At 53.6% G+C, this 18,084-nt stretch overlaps 1 long non-coding RNA gene across 3 annotated transcripts; it reads left to right on the top strand.

Annotated features, from left to right (window-relative positions):
* The first annotated feature begins 9,237 nt into the window (after positions 1-9,237).
* LOC149125856 (uncharacterized) lies at positions 9,238-16,416 on the top strand. Of its 3 annotated transcripts, none has more exons than XR_016211315.1 (4): positions 9,238-9,410; positions 12,467-12,728; positions 14,705-14,795; positions 16,225-16,416. It is a non-coding gene; the product is annotated as an uncharacterized LOC149125856 (long non-coding RNA). The 3 variants fall into 3 exon arrangements; XR_016211314.1 differs by having other exon boundaries at positions 14,705-15,023; XR_016211316.1 differs by lacking the exon at positions 12,467-12,728 and having other exon boundaries at positions 14,705-15,023.
* The last annotated feature ends 1,668 nt before the right edge of the window (positions 16,417-18,084 follow it).

Here is an 18,084-nt window from a genome sequence, read left to right as displayed (position 1 = left end):
CCCAGCTCTGGCTCCTGCTTCCGGCTTCTCTCAGTGTGTACCCAAGAGAGAGCTGTGATGGTGAAAGTAACTGAATTCCTGCCAATCACATGGGAGTCCTGTATTGAGTTCTGGCTTCAGGCTCCGCCCAGCCCTGGCCATTGTGGGCAGTTGGAGAATGAATTGGCAAATGGAAGTTCTCTTTCTGTCTGCCTCTCTCTCTCCCTCTCAAATTTCAGATTGATACATAAATACATCACTTACATAATGTTTATGGAAGGCTATTTATGAAGTTACTGGTAGTGACAACTTTAGGGGAAAAGGTCTTTATAGTTCATAGATTTTTGTAGTGTCACCACCTGGTCACTCATCTGTTCTGTTCTTTCTTCAGTCAACGTGGAGTGTGAGATATGAGGCAACAGGATCTTACACACCGATGGTAGGAATGCAAGTTGGTACAACCTCTTTGGAAATCAGCTGGAAATATTACTAAAGTTGCTAACAGCCATAGCTTTTGCCCACCAATTTCAGTTGTAGTTGTACACACTATACGAAGGATCTTCAAAAGGTCCAGGTTAAACAAATGCAAAGATTCTTTTTTTTTTCATTTTTAAATGTTGAAATTCCTTTTTTTCTTTTAGATTTATTTATGTATCTGAAAAGCAGAGTTACAGAGAAAGCGGGAGAGGCAGAGAGAGAAATATTCCATCTGCTGATTCATTCCCCAAATGGCTGCAATGGCCGGAACTGGACAGACCAAAGCCAGGAGCTTCGTGTGCATCCCCCACATGGTTGCAGGGGCCCAAGCACCTGGGCCATCCTCCACTGCACTCCCGGGCCACAGCAGAGAGCTGGACTGGAAGAGGGGCAACCGGGACAGAATCCGGCGCCCCGACCGGGACTAGAACCCCATGTGCCAGCGCCACAGGTGGAAGATTAGCCTAGTGAGCCGCGGCGCCGGCCTCCATGAACTTTTATTAAAAAGATTTTTATTTACTTATTTGAAAGAGTTACAGCGAGAAGGAAAGAGAGGAAAGAGATCTTCCATCCGCTGGTTCACTCCCCAAATGGCTGCAATGACCAAGGCTGGGCCAGGCCGAAACCAAGAGCCAGGAGCCCCATCCAGGTCTCCCACATGGGTGCAGGGTCCCAAAAACTTGGGCCATCCTCCACTGCTTTCCCAGGTGCACCAGCAGGGAGCTGGATCAGAAGTGGAGCAGCCGGAATTTCAACCAGCGCCCCCATGGGATACTGGCTGCACGGGTGGTGGCTTAACCTGCTGCTACACCACAGTGCCGGCCTCTCCATGAACTTTTGGATGTGCCTTCCTATAGTGAACCCAAGTGCACCCAGACATGTTCGCAACCACACTGTAGTAACCCCAAACTGGAGATAGCCTCAAGGGCATCCTGGGTGGATGGGATCAGTCAAGTGTGACTCACTCCCCGGGGGACACCAAGGAGTCGGGCAAACCAATGCTCCAGCTACAGAGAACCAGACTATGGAGGAAAGCAAGGGAGATCCAAAGGAACAGACGCAGCTTCAAGTCATGCATACGGCCACCTAAAACTCCGTTAGGGAGGTGTACGTAGGTGGCAAGACTATAAACGACAGGCTAGTGGCTGGCTCTGTGCAAGGAGAGGACTGCCACCAGGATGGGTCACATGGGGACCGCCGGGGAGGGTGGAGCGTGGCCTGTCCTGCCTGGCTGAGGCCGCACAGGTTGGCCGTTCTTTTCCACACTGTACACATTTTTTTAATTATTTATTTATTTGAGAGGCAGAGACAGAGAGCTCCCATCTGCTGGTTCACTCCCCAAATGCTGACAATGAGTAGGACTGGGACAGACTGAAGTCAAGAACGAGGAATCAGTCCAGGTCTCCCACATGGGTGATAAGAACCCGAGTACTTGAGCCATCACCTGCTGCCTCCCAGGGTGTGCATTGACAGGAGGCTGGAGTCGGGGGCCAGAGCTACAGCTGGTGTGGCACAGCTAGTTAGGGCACCGCTTCCAATCCAGTTCCCTGCTAATGCACCTGGGAAAGCAGTGGAAGACGCCCGAGTATTTGGGTCCCAGCACCAAGACCTGAATGATGTTCCAAGTCTCCTGGCTCCAGCCTGGCCCAGCCCAGCCATTGCAGTCATTTGGGGGATGAACCAGCAGATGAACGAGCTCTCTCTATGTATCCCTCTCAGTCATTCTGCCCTTCAAACAAATAAGATAAATCTTAAAAAAAAAAAATCCAGAGAGCTAGGTATTGAGTCCAGGCACTCTGATGTGGGATGCAAGCGGATTAACCATTCCCTAGCTGTTAATCCAAATGCCTATCCTATACGTGTTTTATGCATTTTTCTGCTTACATGAAAATTTTTAAAAAATAAGAGGAAGTGCATCGTAGCACAACAGGCTAAGCCACCAGTTGGGGCAAGTGCATCCCCGTGCCGGAGTGCCTGGGGTGGAGTTCTGCCTCCGCCTCTGCTTCCCTGCCAGCTTCCTGGTGATGCACGTGGGCGCAGCCGGTGATGGCCCGAGTGCCTGCACCCACGTGGGAGACCTGGACGGAGTCCTGGCTCCCGGCTTCAGCCTGGCACAGTCCCAGCTGTTGTAGGCGTTTGGGGAGTGAGTCAGTGCATGGAAGGTCTTTCTCCGTGTCTCTTTCTCTCTCTGTCACTCTGTCGTTAATACAAATGAATAAACGAGGTAACTGGGAAGTATTGCAGGGCAGTCATGTGGTTAGGGCTGTGGGCCAGCTAGTCAGATTCCTGCATCCACACCACAGATTCATTGCCCACTTGGGTGGGCCCCACCCACCCTCTTCTGTGCCTCAGTGGCTTCATCAGTAGGGTAGCCCTGACACCGTAACAGATGACAGACGAGACACAAATAAGCACTCAGAGTCACCATCTGTTAGGCCCTGGCCTTTGGCCCAGCAGCTAAAGACGCCGGCGTCCAATATCACTGTGCCCAGGTTGAGTTCCAGCTCCGCATTCCGGCTTTCTGCTACTGCAAACCTGGGCGGCAGCAGGTGGTTACTCAAAGAGTTGGGTCCCTGCCACCCGATAGGAGACCTGCATCGACGTTCTGGCTGTCACAGCCATTTGGCGAGTGAACCAGCAAATGAGAGAGCTCTGTCTTTGTCTGTCTCCATCTCTCTCTGCCTTTCAAATAAATAGGAAAAAAAATGAAATAAAGAAATATGAGTATACCTTGCTCCATTCAACATGGTGAGGATTTGGCCGTGTGCAAGGCTGGATTCAGAACTCAGAACTCCGAAACAGAGGCGCCCCGAGCACTTCTGGCATGGAGACGGGCACGGTGTGTCTGACTGGTTCCTGGGCTCGGGGTGAGGCAGGAGAGGGACCAGGCCAGCTTTGGGTCCCCAGGGAAGCCTCCCAGAGGGTGTGTGCAGAGCCCACAGCTCTCTGTCTCCTGCTGTCTTCAGGGCCAGACTGCATCTGAAAGTCACGTTCAAAGTCACCCCCAGGGAGCCTCAGCAAGCTGGCAGTCAGGGGACTTTCTTTTTCTTTTCTTTTTTAAAGATTTATTTGTTTGTTTGAAAGGCAAAGTTACACAGAGAGATAGAGACAGAGAGAGAGAGAGAGAGAGAGAGAGATAGAGAGAGAGAGATCTTCCATTCACGGATTCACTCACCAGATGGCTGCAACAGCCAGAGCTGAGCTGATCCAAAGCCAGGAGCCAGGAGTTTCTCCCAGGTCTCCACTGGGGGGCAGGGGCCCAAGCACTTGGCGCTGTCCTCCACTGCTTTCCCAGGTGCATTAGCAGGGAGCTGGATCAGTGCTGTGGTGCAGCAGGTTAACACCCTGGCCTGAAGCGCCAGCATCCCATACGGGCGTCGGTTCAAGACCCGGCTGCTCCACTTCCAAAAGAGCTCTCTGCTATGGCCTGGGAAAGCAGTAGAAGATGGCCAAGTCCTTGGGCCCAGAAGAAGCTCCTGGCTCCTGGCTTCGGGTCAGCATAGCTCCGGCTGTTGCGGCCAACTGGGGAGTGAACCAGCAGGTGGAAGACCTCTCTCTCTCTCTCTCTTTGTAACTCTGACTTTCAAATAAATAAATAAATCTTTAAAAAAATTTTTAGGCCGGTGCCGCGGCTCACTAGGCTAATCCTCCGCCTAGCGGCACCAGCACACCAGGTTCTAGTCCCAGTCGGGGTGCCGGATTCTGTCTCAGTTGCTCCTCTTCCAGTCCAGCTCTCTGCTGTGGCCAGGGAGTGCAGTGGAGGATGGCCCAAGTCCTTGGGCCCTGCACCCCATGGGAGACCAGGAGAAACACCTGGCTGCTGGCTTCAGATCAGCACGGTGCACTGGTCACAGCGCGCCGGCCGCAGCGGCTATTGGGGGGTGAACCAATGGAAAAGGAAGACCTTTCTCTCTGTCTCTCTCTCACTGTCCACTCTGCCTGTCAAAAAAAAATTTTTTTTTAAAAGGAACTGGAGCATCCAGGACTTGAACCAGCGCCCATATGGGATGGATGTCCGTGCTGCAGGCCAGGGCTTTAACCCACTATGCCACAGCACTAGCCCCAGGAGACTTTCTGGAACTGAGATGCCCGTAGGGTTGGTGTGAGGAATGACTAAGCAATGACTGGGCACATGCTCTAACACACTCGGAAGGGAGCCATGGGGAGCCTGCTCGGGCAGCCGAGCTGCCGTTGGTCGGAGAGCTGCAGGGATGCGCGTGCCCGGTTGAGGTCTGCTTGGCCTTGGCCTGGGAAGAAGACTCCGAGTGCTGCGGCTGGGATTCCTGGCAGACGGCAACACCGCAGGTCCCCCAGGGCCCGCCATGACCCCCGGCGTCGGGCAGAGGATGCGCTGGCCGCTCTGTTCCACGGCCTGCCTCTCTTTTCCTGTTAGTGGGGGTTGCTCGTGGCGCTCTGTGTGTGATTACTCCACCGAATCGAGCAGACAGGGTCTTGACCATGTTGCCAGCAGGACACGTGGACACGTGTGCACAGTGTTTCCACTCTCGGAAGACTGCTCAGAGGCATGGATTTCAAAAATGCTTGTGCTGAAATAAACTTACCTTTTTTAAAGCCTTTTATTATTTATTCGAGAGGCAGAGACTGAGACACAAAGCGGGGGGGAGAGAGCCCCCATCCACAGGATGACTCCCCAGTTGTCCTCGACAGCCCCTGGCTTGGAGCCGGCGGGGAGCCAGAAACTCAGTCCAGGTCTTCCACGTGGTGGCAAGAACACCGTTACTTGAGACATCACCTGCTGCCCCCCAGGGTGCGAAGCGGGAGTCGGGAGCGGGAACCAGGCCTTGAACTCAGGTCCTGGGGTGCGGGACACGGGCAACTTAAGGTGTAGGCTAAATGCCCACCTTAAACTTACTTTTTAATTCCATTTCCATGAACTTTTTGTTAAAGATTTATTTATGGGGCCGGTGCTGTGGCACAGGAGGGTTAAACTGCTGCCATAGTGCCGGCATTGGATATGGGCAACAGTTCGAGTCCCAGTTGCCCCAATTCCAATCCAGCTCCCAGCTAATGTACCTGGGAAAGCAGTGGAAGATGGCCTCAGAGCCTGGGTGCCTGCACCCAGTGGGAGGCCTGGAAGAAGCTCCTGGCTCCTGGCTTCAGCCTGGCCCAGCTCTGGCCATTGCAGCCATTTGGGAAGTGAACAAGTGGATGGAAGATCTCTCTCTCTCTCTCTCTTTCTCTCTCTCTCTAACTCTACCTTTCAAATAAATAATTAAATCTTAAGAAAAAGAGTATTTATTTGAAAGGCAGAGTTACAGAGAAAAAGGGAGACAGAGAGAGAGAGATGGATCTTCTATCCAATTGGTTCACTTTTCAGATGGCTGCAACCAACAGCCAGCGCTGGGCCAGCCCAAAGTCAGGAGTTGGGAGCGTTTTCCATGTCTCCTACATGGGTAGCAGGTGCCCAAGAACTGGGACCATCTTCAGCTGCTTTTCCTAGGCCATTAAAAGGGAGCTGGATCAGAAATGGAGCAGCAGGGACTCGAACCAGCGCCCATGGGATGCCAGCACTGCAGGCGGCGGCTTTGCCTGCCTCGCCACAGCGCCAGCCCCTGCGTGAACTTTGTGAAGCCCTCACTCACAGCAGGTTGACTCCCATCCCACAGGGAGGACAGAAACTCAAGGACAAACAGGAAAGGCCGCTTTGAGAACAGGCCGCCGACCTCGTGTGTGCCCAGCTCCGAACCTAACCCTCAGGGTCAGGTGCTCTGCCCCCAGAACCTACCACGCTGAAGAAACCTAACCCTAATACACGACCCATTTGAGAGCAGGTCCCCTGATCCAAGAGAGAAAGCAAAGAATAAATGGGTCACGTCACCCAGAAGAAAAACACCTTGCGTTTAGAACAGACATCAATTCCTTTTCCCAAGGCAGCACTTGCAAATCACCTCTTCAACTTTAAGTAGGTCAAAATTTAAATCTCGAGTTACAGGCGGGGCCGGTGCCTGTGCATTCATGGGGTTGGGAGAGTTTGGCTGCGCGGGTGGCTGCACCTGTGGCCCTCTGGCTCCACCTGGCGGCTGAGGAGGTCCCCACAGGCTCCCTCCCGGCCGGCTGGAGGCCCCCCTGGGTTCCAGCTCAGCTGGAGATCCTGCTGTGATCAACTTCCCCTTGCTCAGACTTTTGAAAGAACTCCCTGACGGTGACACAGCCACACCGAGCAGAGGGCAATTCCCTTTTCCCCATGCAAATGATCATTACAGGCTGGGGCGTAATTATAGGTTTCCCAAGGGTGTTGGAGAAAAATTCTAGCATCAAATAATTGCTGGCCCTGGCCCGCTAGGGATGCTCGTCCTGAGCTTGCCGGGACGTGTGGGCCCCACAGGACGCGCCCGAGAAGAGGACGCCCGCCGGGGGCTGCCACCCCGGAGCCCGAGCGGGACTGGGTCTGAGCCACTGAGTGTGGCCTCCCCAGGGAAAGGACGGCTTCCTAACCGAACTCCAGCCCAAGTTCACTCAGAGAGCCAACTAGCTCGCCCTCAGTGGCACCACTGCCCTGCTAGGTGCACCGTGGAGGTCCTGGGAGGAGGAGGAGGGTCGCAACAGGTCAAGAGGAGGCTCCTAGTTTGGTGAAGAGGTTTTAAGACCGCGGGATAGGGAGCCGGCACTGGGGCACAGGAGGCTATGCCTCCGTCCGCCTGCAGCGCCAACGTCCCATATGAGCCGTGGTTTGTGTCCTGACCGCTCCTCTTCCAATCCAGCTTCCTGCTAATGGCCGGAAAAAGCCGCAGAAGATGGCCCAAGTCTTTGGGCCCCTGCACCCATGTGGGAGACCTGGAGGAAGCTCCTGGCTCCTGGCTTCAGATCAGCTCAGCTCCAGCCATTGCAGCCATTTGGGGAGTGAATCAGCGGATGGAAGACTTCTCTCTGTCTCTCCTTTTCTCTGTCTGTAACTCGGTCTCTCAAATAAATTTTAAAAAATCTTGCAAAAGGAAAAAAAAAAAAAGACCAAGAGGTGCAGAGCCCTCCCCATGAACCCACCTGCAGGAGGCTCCTAGCTGTGTGGCCTCAGGCAAACTCTTCAACCTTCTATGTTTCCCCTGCCTAATCTACACGACCAAGATAATAACAGTGTAACTCACAGGGATTTATGGGGACCCCGCGAGTTAACACCTCTAAGCCGCTGAGGGCAGTGGGGCGCACAGGAAGGGCTCAGCCGGTGGCAGATGAGACTGTCACGATACGTGGCTATTGCTGTCGCACCCGGGAAGCATCCACAGCGCACCTTATCCACATCAGGCCTGTCTTATCCACGACGCCACACAGCACAGACAGCGTCTAGATATTTGTTCAGTAAAGCATCTATGCAGAAAAAAAATGCCCTTTTTTTGACAGGCAGTTAGACAGTGAGAGACAGAGACAGAGAGAAAGGTCTTCCTTCCGTTGGTTCACCCCCAAATGGCCGCTATGGCTGGCACGCTGTGCCCATCTGAAGCCAGGAGCCAGGTGCTTCTCCTGGTCTCCCGTGGGGTGCAGGGCCCAAGCACCTGGGCCATCCTCTACTGCACTCCCAGGCCACAGCAGAGAGCTGGCCTGGAAGAGGGGCAACCGGGACAGAATCCGGCGCCCCAACCGGGACAAGAACCCGATGTGCCGGCGCCGCAAGGTGGAGGATTAGCCTAGTGAGCCGTGGCGCCGGCCCCTTAGAAACTCTTTATCTATGGCTTTGGCCTGACCCAGCCCTTCTGTGGCAGGCATTTAGTGAGCGAATCAGCAGATGGAAGATCTCTCTCTCTCTCTCTCTCTCTCTTTCTCCTCCTCCTTCTCTATCACTTTGCCTTTCAAATACATAAATGAATCTTAAACTATATATATAAGAAAGCTCTAGAATTTAACCTAGTCTCGTTTATTTTTTATTCTTGGTGATTTTTTAGAATCAACCTATTGAGATCTAGAGACAGCAAAAGGCACACAATTTAAGTAGGTTTCACTGAATGTCGGTGACCCCCAGCAGCCACCACCTGTCTACCTACAGAGCAGCCGTGCTGCCCATGAGCTCGCTCTTAGTCCTTTGCAGTCCGTCCCCAGCACCCCGGCCCCAAACCTCGCTGATCTGCCATGAGTCTCTGTGGATTAGTTCTGCCTCTTCAAAAAAAAAAAAAAAAAAAAACCCTCATATAAATTTAATAAATGGTGGGCTGGCGCCGTGGCTCACTTGGCTAATCCTCTGCCTGTGGCGCCAGCAACCCATATGGGCACCAGATTCTGTCCCGGTTGCTCCTCTTCCACTTCTGATCTCTGCTGTGGCCTGGGAGGGCAGTGGAGGATAGCCCAGGTGCTTGGGCCCTGCACCCGCCTGGGAGACCAGGAGAAGCACCTGGCTCCTGGCTTTGGATGGGCACAGCGTGCCAGCCATAGCAGCCATTTGGGGGTAAACCAATGGAAGGAAGACCTTTCTCTCTCTCTCTCTCTCTCTCTCTCTCTCTCTCTCTGTCTATGGCTCTACCTGTCAAATAAAAAAATTGAATCAATGGTGTCTATTCTTATTTCTGGCTTCTCTTACTCAGAATAGTAGTTTTGTTTTTTAAATAGTGTTTTCACCAATCTTTTTTGTTTAGTTGGTTGGTTGTTTAGAAAAATTTATTTATGTATTTGAAAGTCAGAGTTAGAAGGGGAGAGGGGGAGAGAGAAAGAGGGTGGGGGAGAGAGAGAGAGAGATGGTCCATCTGCTGGTTCGTTCCCCAAATGCCCCAAACACCCCACCCTGGACCAGGCCGAAGCCAGGAGCCGGGATTCCATCCTGATCTCCCGTGTGGGTCGCAGGGGCTGCTGCCTGCCAGGTGCATTAGCCGGGAGCTGGATCAGAAGCAGAGCGGCCAGTGCCGGAAGGGGCTCTCTGATGTGGGCTGCATTAAACTGTCCCGGCAGCTTAACCACCACGGCACAGCAGCTGCCCCTCAGCAGGGTGTTGTAAAGATTCGTCCTTGTTACAGGTACCTGTCACTCTGCACTGACAAGTGCCAGTACACCACAGCTTGTTTAGCCGTTCACCTGGTGGGAGACGGACGGGTGATTTCCAGTTTGGGCTGTTAATGACTAAAGCTGCCATGAACATTTGCGATGTCTTTACGTAAACATGTGTTTTTGTTTCTCTTGGGTAAACACACCTAACACTGGAATTGCTAGGTAAGGGCATGCGTAACTTTATAAAAAAAACAGCCAAACTGTTTTCCCGTGGGACTGCGCCGTCTGGCCCTGGCCTGGCAGGAGGAGGGACGTAGCTGTTCGCGGCCCTGATGGCACCCTGGGCTCCCAGGGCCCCCAGGGCCCCACGTCTGCAGCCTGCTGGGTATGCAGCAGTGTCACCTGGTGCTTCTAATTTGTATTCCTGTGACAATTCACAGCCCTGAGTGTCTTTTAAAGTTTTATTGGCCGTTTGTATATCTGTTCCGATTTGTGCATTTAAAAGGTGAGCTGTTTGTCTTACTGAGTTTTTAGAGTTCTTGCTGTTTATTTCTCTTTCTTGCCTTATTGCTCTGGGTTGGGCCTTGAGGACAGCGTGGATTAGACGTGGCAAGGGCAGCATCCTTGTCCTGTTGTTTTCCTAAGGGGGCAGAATTCACTCTCTCACTGTTAGGTGCGATCTCAGCTGTAGGCTTTCTTGTAGATGTCTCCTCTAGGTGAGGGCGGGTTTCTAATGAGCGGTGCTGAATTCTGATCAAATGCTTGGTCCCGATCGATTGCGGTTGTCATGTTTTTCTCCATTCTGTTAAATGGTGAATGTCACAGCTAATTTTAGAATCATTTTTTATTTATTTGAAAGCCAGAGTGAGAGAGAGATCCTGTCCACTGGTTTGGTCCCCAGTTGTGCACGATGGCACCAGACTAAGGGTCCAAGCCCGGAGCCAGGACCTGCATCTGGGACTGCCATGTGGGTGATGGGGCCCAAGCACTTGGGGCATCTTCTGCCACCTCCCAGGAGGTTGGAGTAGAAGGAAGTAGAGCTGGACTCAAACCCAGGCAGTCTGGCATGGGGGCAGCTACCCCTGAACCACAACACCCACCCCAGATTCTTGTTCTTATCTTTTTTAAAAGATTTATTGTATTTATTTGAAAGATAGAGTAACAGAGAGAGGTAGAGACAAAGAGAGAGAGACAGAGAAAGATCTCTCACCCACTGGTTCACTCCCCAAATGGCAGCGACAGTTAGGGCTGAGCCAGGCTGAAGCCAGGAGCCGGGAGTTTCATCTGAGTCTACCGTGAGGGTGTAGGGGCCCCAGCACTTGGGCCAACCTCTGCTGCTTTCCCAGGGGCATTAGCAGGGAGCGGGATGGGAAGCGGAGCAGCCGGGACTTGAACTGGCGGCCATATGGGATGCAGGCACTACAGGTGACGGTTTAACCTGCTACACCACGGGCGTCCATATCAGATGCTGGTGTCGCAAGCAGTGACTTTACTGCTACACCACAACGCTGGCCCTGATTCATATTTTTCTAGATTTTTCATAAATTTATTTATTTTTATTTGAGATACAGGGAGAGAAAGAGAGAGTTAGAGCTCTCCAAATGCCCCAACAACCAGGGCTGGGCAAGGCCAGAGCCAGGGACTCGTCCAAGTCCACCCCGTGGGAGGCAGGGACCCACCCACCCGAGTATCACCACTGCCTCCCAGTGTGTGCGATAGCAGAAGCCAGAACTGGGAGTGGCGCCGGGACCGGGACCCGCATGGGTGTGGGCGTCTCAGCAGTGAATTCATTGCTAGATAAAGGCCCACCCCTTTTTCTAGTTTCTTAAGGTGGAAGTTTAAACCATTGATTTATTAAAAAGATTTGTTAATTTATTGGAAAGGCAGGGTTACAGAGAGGGAGAGACAAAGGCAGAGGTAGAGGCAAAGAGAGAGAGAAGTCTTCCATCTGCTGGTTCACTCCCCAAATGGCTGCAACAGCCAGGACTGGGCCTGATGGAAACCAGGAACAGGAGCGTCATCTGGGTCTCCCATGTGGGTGCCGGGGCCCCAGCACTTGGGCCATCTCTGCTGCTCTCCCAGGCGCATTAGCAGGGAGCTGGATCAGAAGTGGAGCAGCCAGGACTTGAACTGGCGCCCATTTGGGATGCTGTTACTACTGCCAGCACCGTTTAACCCACTACACCACAGCTCCATCCCCGATAACTGATTTTTTTAAAAAAGACATCTATTTTTTGAAAAGCAGAGTGACAGAGAGGGACGTTCCATCCTCTGGTTCATCCCCCAAATGACCACAACAGCCAAGGCTGGGCCAAGCGGAACCCAGGAGCCAGGAGCTCCATCCTGATCTCCTACGTGAGTGGCAGAGGCCCAGGTGCCTGGACCTTCCTCTGCTGTCTCCCCAGGTGCACGAGCAGGTGTGGGTCAGAGACGGAGCACCTGGATTTGGGATGCTGGCAACACAAGCGGCAGCTTAGCCTGCAGTACCACAATGCCAGCTCCCTGGGTACCTGATCTTAGATATTGCTTTTCTAACTCAATCTCTCTCTCTTTTTAAAGATTTATTTATTTATTTGAAAGTCAGAGTTACACAGAGGAGAGGCAGAAAGAGAGAGATCTTCCATCTGCCGGTTCACTCCCCAGATGGCTGCAACGGCCGGAGCTGCATCGATCGGAAGCCAGAAGCCAGGAGCTTCCTCCAGGTCACCCACACTGGTGCAGGGGCCCAAGGACTTGGGTCATCCTCTACTGTTTTCCTAGGCCATAGCAGAGAGCTGGATAGGAAGTGGAGCAGCCGGGACTCGAACCGGCGCCCACATGGGATGCGGGCGCTTCAGGCCAGGGTGTTAACCCACTGCGCCACAGCGCCAGCCCTCTAACTCAATCCTTTAAAGTCCTAAACTCACCTGTAAGCATCCCGTGAACTGTTTCCCACAGATTTTGGTATGCTCTGTTTTTAGTTCCAGTCACAAGCTTCTCCTGTGATTTCAACTTTAACCCGTGAGTTATTTATGTCTGTTGTTTAATTTCCGAGTGTCTGGGAACTTTCTGACTATCTGTTGTTGGCTATTTATTTATTTGAAAGGCAGAGAGAGACAGAGAGAGCTCCTATCTGCTGGTTCGCTCCTCCGCTCCTTCAACGGGCAGGGTGGGCAGGGCCGGAGCCAGGAGCCAAGACCCCAACCCAGGTCTCTCCAGTGGGTGCAGGAACCCCACTACTGGAGCCATCACACTGCCCCCGGTGGCACACATTAGCCGGAGGCTGGAAACGGGACTGGAAGCCAGGCATCAAAGCCGCTACTCGAGTGTGGAACTTGGACGTCCTAGTTGTCATGGTATCTGCCACGGTAAACACCCACCTCTGTTTACGCTGTGTTTGTAGGGCGGACTCTGTGTGACTTCAGTTCCTTAACTGTACTGAGACTGTTACTGGCCCAGCAGATGGCCCACCTTAGAGACCGTTCTGTGAACAGTTGAGATAGCGCGCATCTCACCAGCGCTGGTTTTGTTGATAATGTTTGGTTTTCCTGCACCTTTTACTGGCTTCCTGTTTTTTTGGTCTTTTTTTTTAAATTACTTCTTTTCTTTTCATGTTCTTTTCTTTTCTTAAAGATGTGTTTACTTATTTGAAAGGCAGAGTTATAGAGAGAGAGGGAGACACAGAAAGAGGGAGGAGAGAGAGACAGATTTCCATCTGCTGGCTCACTCCCGAAAGGGTCGCGGAGCCGGGGCTGGGCCAGGCCAAAGCCAGGAGCTCAGAACTCCGTCTGGGTCTCGCATGTGGGTGCAGGGACCCAAGGACCTGGGCCATCTTCCCCTGCCCTCCCAGGCACATTAGCAGGGAGCTGGGTCAGAAGTGGAGCAGCCGGGACTCGAACCAGTGCTCATGGATGCTGGCGTCACAGGCAGTGGCTTAGCCCACTGCGTCACAATGCCGGCCCTGCCGTCCACTTGTTTTATGAGTTACCCTGGGAGGAGGACTGAAACCCCCAACTCTAACTGTGGATTAGGCTAGTTGTTTCAGTTGTCAGTATTTTCTCTTTTAATTTTTTTATTTCTTTTTAAAGATTTTTTTATTTACTTGAATGTCAGTTACACACAGAAAGAAGGAGAGGCAGAGAGAGAGAGAGAGAGAGAGAGAGAGGTCTTCCATCCGCTGGTTCACTTCCCAAGTGGCCGCAATGCCAGAGCTGCAATGATCCAGAGACAGGAGCCAGAAGTCTCTTCGGGGTCTCCCACACAGGTGCAGGGGCCCAAGGACTTGGGCCATCTCCTACGGCTTTCCCAGGCCACAGCAGAGAGCTGGATGAGAAGTGGAGCAGCCGGGACTCGAATCAGTGCCCATATGAGATGGCGATGACTGCTTTTCCCCCAGGCCACCGCGCCGGCCCCTGAAGTGGGTTTCCTATACAACCGCACACAGCAGTCGAGTGTTGCCTTTCCATGCACACTGAAATGCTCATTCCCTTCCAGCCGGAGCATTTAGACCACCTGTCTGTAGTGAAGCTGCCAGCACGCCGCGCGGTGTCTGCTTCCTGTCTGGGGCCTCCTCCGCCTCCTCTTCCTCCGCTCTCCAGGCCTGTTTTCTGATCCCTTCTGTCTCCACGCCGTGGCTCTGTGTCTATCCCCGCACCGAGGCAGCAGCACCAGTGAAACCACACGGACGCACTTTTTTTTTTTTTTTTTTTTTGATAGGCAGAGTGGACAGTGAGAGAGAGAGAGAGACAGAGAAAAAGGTCCTCCTTTGCCGTTGGTTCACCCTCCAATGGCCGCACCGCGCTGATCCGAAGGCAGGAGCCAGGTGCTTCTCCTGGTCTCCCGTGGGGTGCAGGGCCCAAGCACTTGGGCCATCCTCCACTGCACTCCCGGGCCACAGCAGAGAGCTGGCCTGGAAGAGGGGCAACCAGGACAGAATCCAGCGCCCCGACCGGGACTAGAACCTGGTGTGCCGGCGCCGCTAGGCGGAGGATTAGCCTAGTGAGCCGTGGCGCCGGCCTACGACACACTTTTAAACATTTATTTGTTTATTATTTGTTTAAATGACAAAGTCACAGGGAGAGAGGGAGAGAGAGAGGGAGAGAGAGGGAGAGAGAGAGGGAGAGAGAGGGAGAGAGAGCTCGAGCTCCCACCTTCTGGTTCACGCCCCACATGTTCGCGACAGCCAGGGCTGGGCCAGGCCAGACCCAGGAGCCAGGAACGTGTGGGTGGCAGGGACCCCCACCTGGACCGTCTTCTGCCTGCCCTGGAGGTCCCTGAGACCCGTTCACAGAGCCCGCGAGATAGAAACTTCTGGAATTACAGTGTCGTTCTCATTCCCTCACAGGTGTCCAGTGGGTTTCCAGCAGCCACGTGACACGGAAATGACAACATCAGGGAGGCCTGCACTGCTCAGTGAGTGTTTTCCATCCGCCGAGGTGTGCTGTTCCCTAACCAGGCCTGTGTGGAAGACCCAGTGACAATGCACAGGAGATCGGTGGGGCTTACTTAACACGCATCCAGGGGCTAGATCCTGGCGCAGGGGGTTAAGCCACCGCTTGCAATGCTCACACCCCCTGTGGGAGTGCCGGTTTGAGTCCCGGCTACTCCACTTAGGATCCAGTTTCCTGCTAATGCACCTTGGAAGTCGGCAGAAGATGGGCCAGGTAGGTGGGTCCCTGCCACCCACATGGGAGACCTGGACGGAGTCCCGGCTCCTGAGCTCAGGGGTGAGGCCGCCACCTGCGGCACCGGTGTCCCATACAGGTGCTGATCTGTGTCCCGGCTTCTCCTCTCCCGATCCAGCTCTGCCATGGCCTGGGAAGGCAGCAGGAGATGCCCAAGTGCCTGGGTCTCTGCCAGCCAGGTGGGAGACCCAGCAGAAGCTCCTGGCTCCTGGCTTCAGATCAGCTCAGCTCTGGCCATTGTGGCCAACTGGGGAGTGAACCAGCGGACAGAAGACCCCCCCCCCCTCTCTCTCAAATCTCTGTGATTTTCTGAAGAAACGATAAAGTGCTAAACCTCCCTCCCTTTCCCAACTTGACGTCCTTCTGAGGCCTCATCCTCTCGGTGTGCTTTTGCCAAAACGGCAGCAAATGCACCGAGTACAGGGTGGCCACCAGATGCCAGCTGTTCCGGTACACAGTGAAGAGATTCACGAAAGTTTTTTTTTTTTTGACAGGCAGAGTAGACAGTGAGAGAGAGAAAGACAGAGAGAAAGGTCTTCCTTTTCCGTTGGTTCACACCCTAATTGCCACCGTGGCCGGCGCTGTGCTGATCTGAAGCCAGAAGTCAGGTGCTTCTCCTGGTCTCCCATGGGGTGCAGGGCCCAGGCACTTGGGCCATCCTCCACTGCACTCCCGGGCCACAGCAGAGAGCTGGCCTGGAAGAGGAGCAACACAAAAGTATTTTTTAAAAAGCCACTGTTTCCTCCAAATTTTTAAAATATTTTTGTTTCAGATGCAGAGATGAGAGAGAGAGAGAAGGAGAGAGAAGCGGGGGGGGGGGGGCGAGAGAGAGAAGCAGAGCTCCTATGCACTGGTTCACGCCTCAGATGCCTGCAACGCCTGGGACAGGGCAGAGAGCAAAGCAGGGGCCAGGAACTCAGTCCAGGTCTCCTACGCGGTGGCAGAGACCCGCTCCCCCAGCCGGCGCCTGCTGCCTCCCAGGCGTGCGTTTGCAGGAAGCCGGGACGGGGTGCAGAGCCGAGCCCCAGGCCCGGGAGTTCCAGTCTCCGCCGCAGGCGTCTCAGCTGACGGCATAACCACACCACTGCGGATACTTTTGTTTTGTAAAATATACTTATTCTTACATTGAAAATGTCATTTATGCTAACGTGCTTTAATTGCTAATATTGTACAAATCAAGACAGAATTGCTGGGACCGGAGCTGTAGCGTAGCTGGTAAAGCCACCACCTGCAGTGCTGGCATCCCATCTGGGCACCGATTCAAGTTTCGGCTGCTCCAGCTCTCTGCTGTGGCCTGGGAAAGCAGTGGAAGATGGCCAAGTCCTTGGGCCCCTGCACCCACGTGGGAGACCTGGAAGAAGCTCTTGGCTCCTGGCTTCAGATCAGCACAGCTCCAGCCGTGTGGCCAACTGGGGAGTGAACCAGCGGGTGGAAGAGCTCTCCTCTCTCTGCCTCTCCTCTCTCTGTGTAACTCTGGCTTTCAAATAAATAAATAAATCTTAAAAAAAAAAGATGGAATTCCTCGTCTCAAATGTACGAGGGAATTTCAAACACTTCATGGAAATGGAATTCTAATATGTTTATTTTGGTACAAAAAAAGATTGAACGCATGAGCGTGAGAGGCTCTCAAAAAACATATTCTGGAAAACTATGCACGGATTTCAAATTTTTTTGCACCAAAATAAACTTATCTTTTAAAAACTGTTTCATTTATTGGATGTGAGAGCCAGAGAGACAGACACACAGAGATCCCTTGGGCTGGTTCCTTCCCCAAATGCACCCAACAGCAAGCGCAAGGCCAGGTCGAAGCTGGGGCCTAGGAACTCGGACGGGTCTCCCGCGCGGGTGGCCGTCACCTGCCGCCCCCAGGCTGCACATTAGCAGGAAGCTGCAACTCACAGCGGAGCTGGGACTTGAACCCAGGCACCCCAGTACGGGATGCAGGCATTCCCCGCCACATCTTAACTGCTCTACCAAATGCCCACACCCTAAACGTTTAATCCATTTTTCTTTTTTTAACTTATTTTAAAGGCAGAGTTACGGGGTTGGGGGAGGGAGAGATCTTCCATCCTCTGGTTCAGTCCCCAAATGGCTGCAACCTCCTGGCTCAAGCCAGGAGCTTAGAACTCCATCTGGGTCTCCCATGCCGGTGGCGGGAGTCCACGCACTTGGACCGTCTTCTGCTGCTTTCCCAGGGGCATTAGCAGAAAGCTGGATCAGAAGTGGAGCAGGCGGGACACAAACTGGTGCCCGTGTGGGATGCCAGCGCCACAGGCGGGGCTTAGCCCACTTGGCCACAGCGACGCCTCCCCCCACCTTGTTCTTTAAGACCCCTGTGGGCTATGCTCCCTGAGGCTTGTTACAAAGGCCTATACACCGAGCACCACCACGGCGGCTCCCGGGCCCACCCCCACATCAGACACAGCTGTGCCCACGTGCTCAGCTTGGAATCTTCCTCCTTCAGCCCTGCGGGCAGGCGGGGGAACCCGGGATCCCCGCCATCCTGGGCCAGCCAGTGCCCAGCCACCAGGCTCCTGATCTCTGCTGCCACCCTGTGGACTCCAGGCGACAAGACACCGTGTGCACAGGTGGGTGTGTCCTCCAGCGCCTTTCCCACGCTCCGAACCTATTATTCAGGTTTTACTAGAGCTGCTTTGAGCCCCTGGGGCTTTGCCAGGGCCTCTGAAAACCCTGAGAGAAACCAGTTTCTCACTGGGTGCTTCGGGGGGTGGCTGCCTTCACCCCCACATGGCACATGGCATGCCCGGGCAGCTCTCTGAAGGGCGGCCACAGCACAGGGACACACACACTTACACGCACACACTCACACACATACACATGTGCACACACTTGCACACACACTCACATGCACACACAGGCCACAGCTCCTGGGATGCACAGGGACACACACTCACACACGTACTCACATGCACACTCACACACGCGGGCATCCCATACCAAGGCACAGCACACTTACGGGGACTCAGACAAGAAGCAAATCCACACCACGGGAACCAAAGCCTTTGGCAGCGGTTTCTCC

The sequence above is a fragment of the Oryctolagus cuniculus genome, chromosome 7 (genome assembly GCF_051225735.1).
Source record: "Oryctolagus cuniculus isolate XC-2025 breed Fujian yellow rabbit chromosome 7, ASM5122573v1, whole genome shotgun sequence".
NCBI classification, from domain to species: Eukaryota; Metazoa; Chordata; class Mammalia; order Lagomorpha; family Leporidae; genus Oryctolagus; species Oryctolagus cuniculus.
Note: the sequence above shows the minus strand (reverse complement) of the source record. Positions and strands in the feature narration are given on the sequence as shown.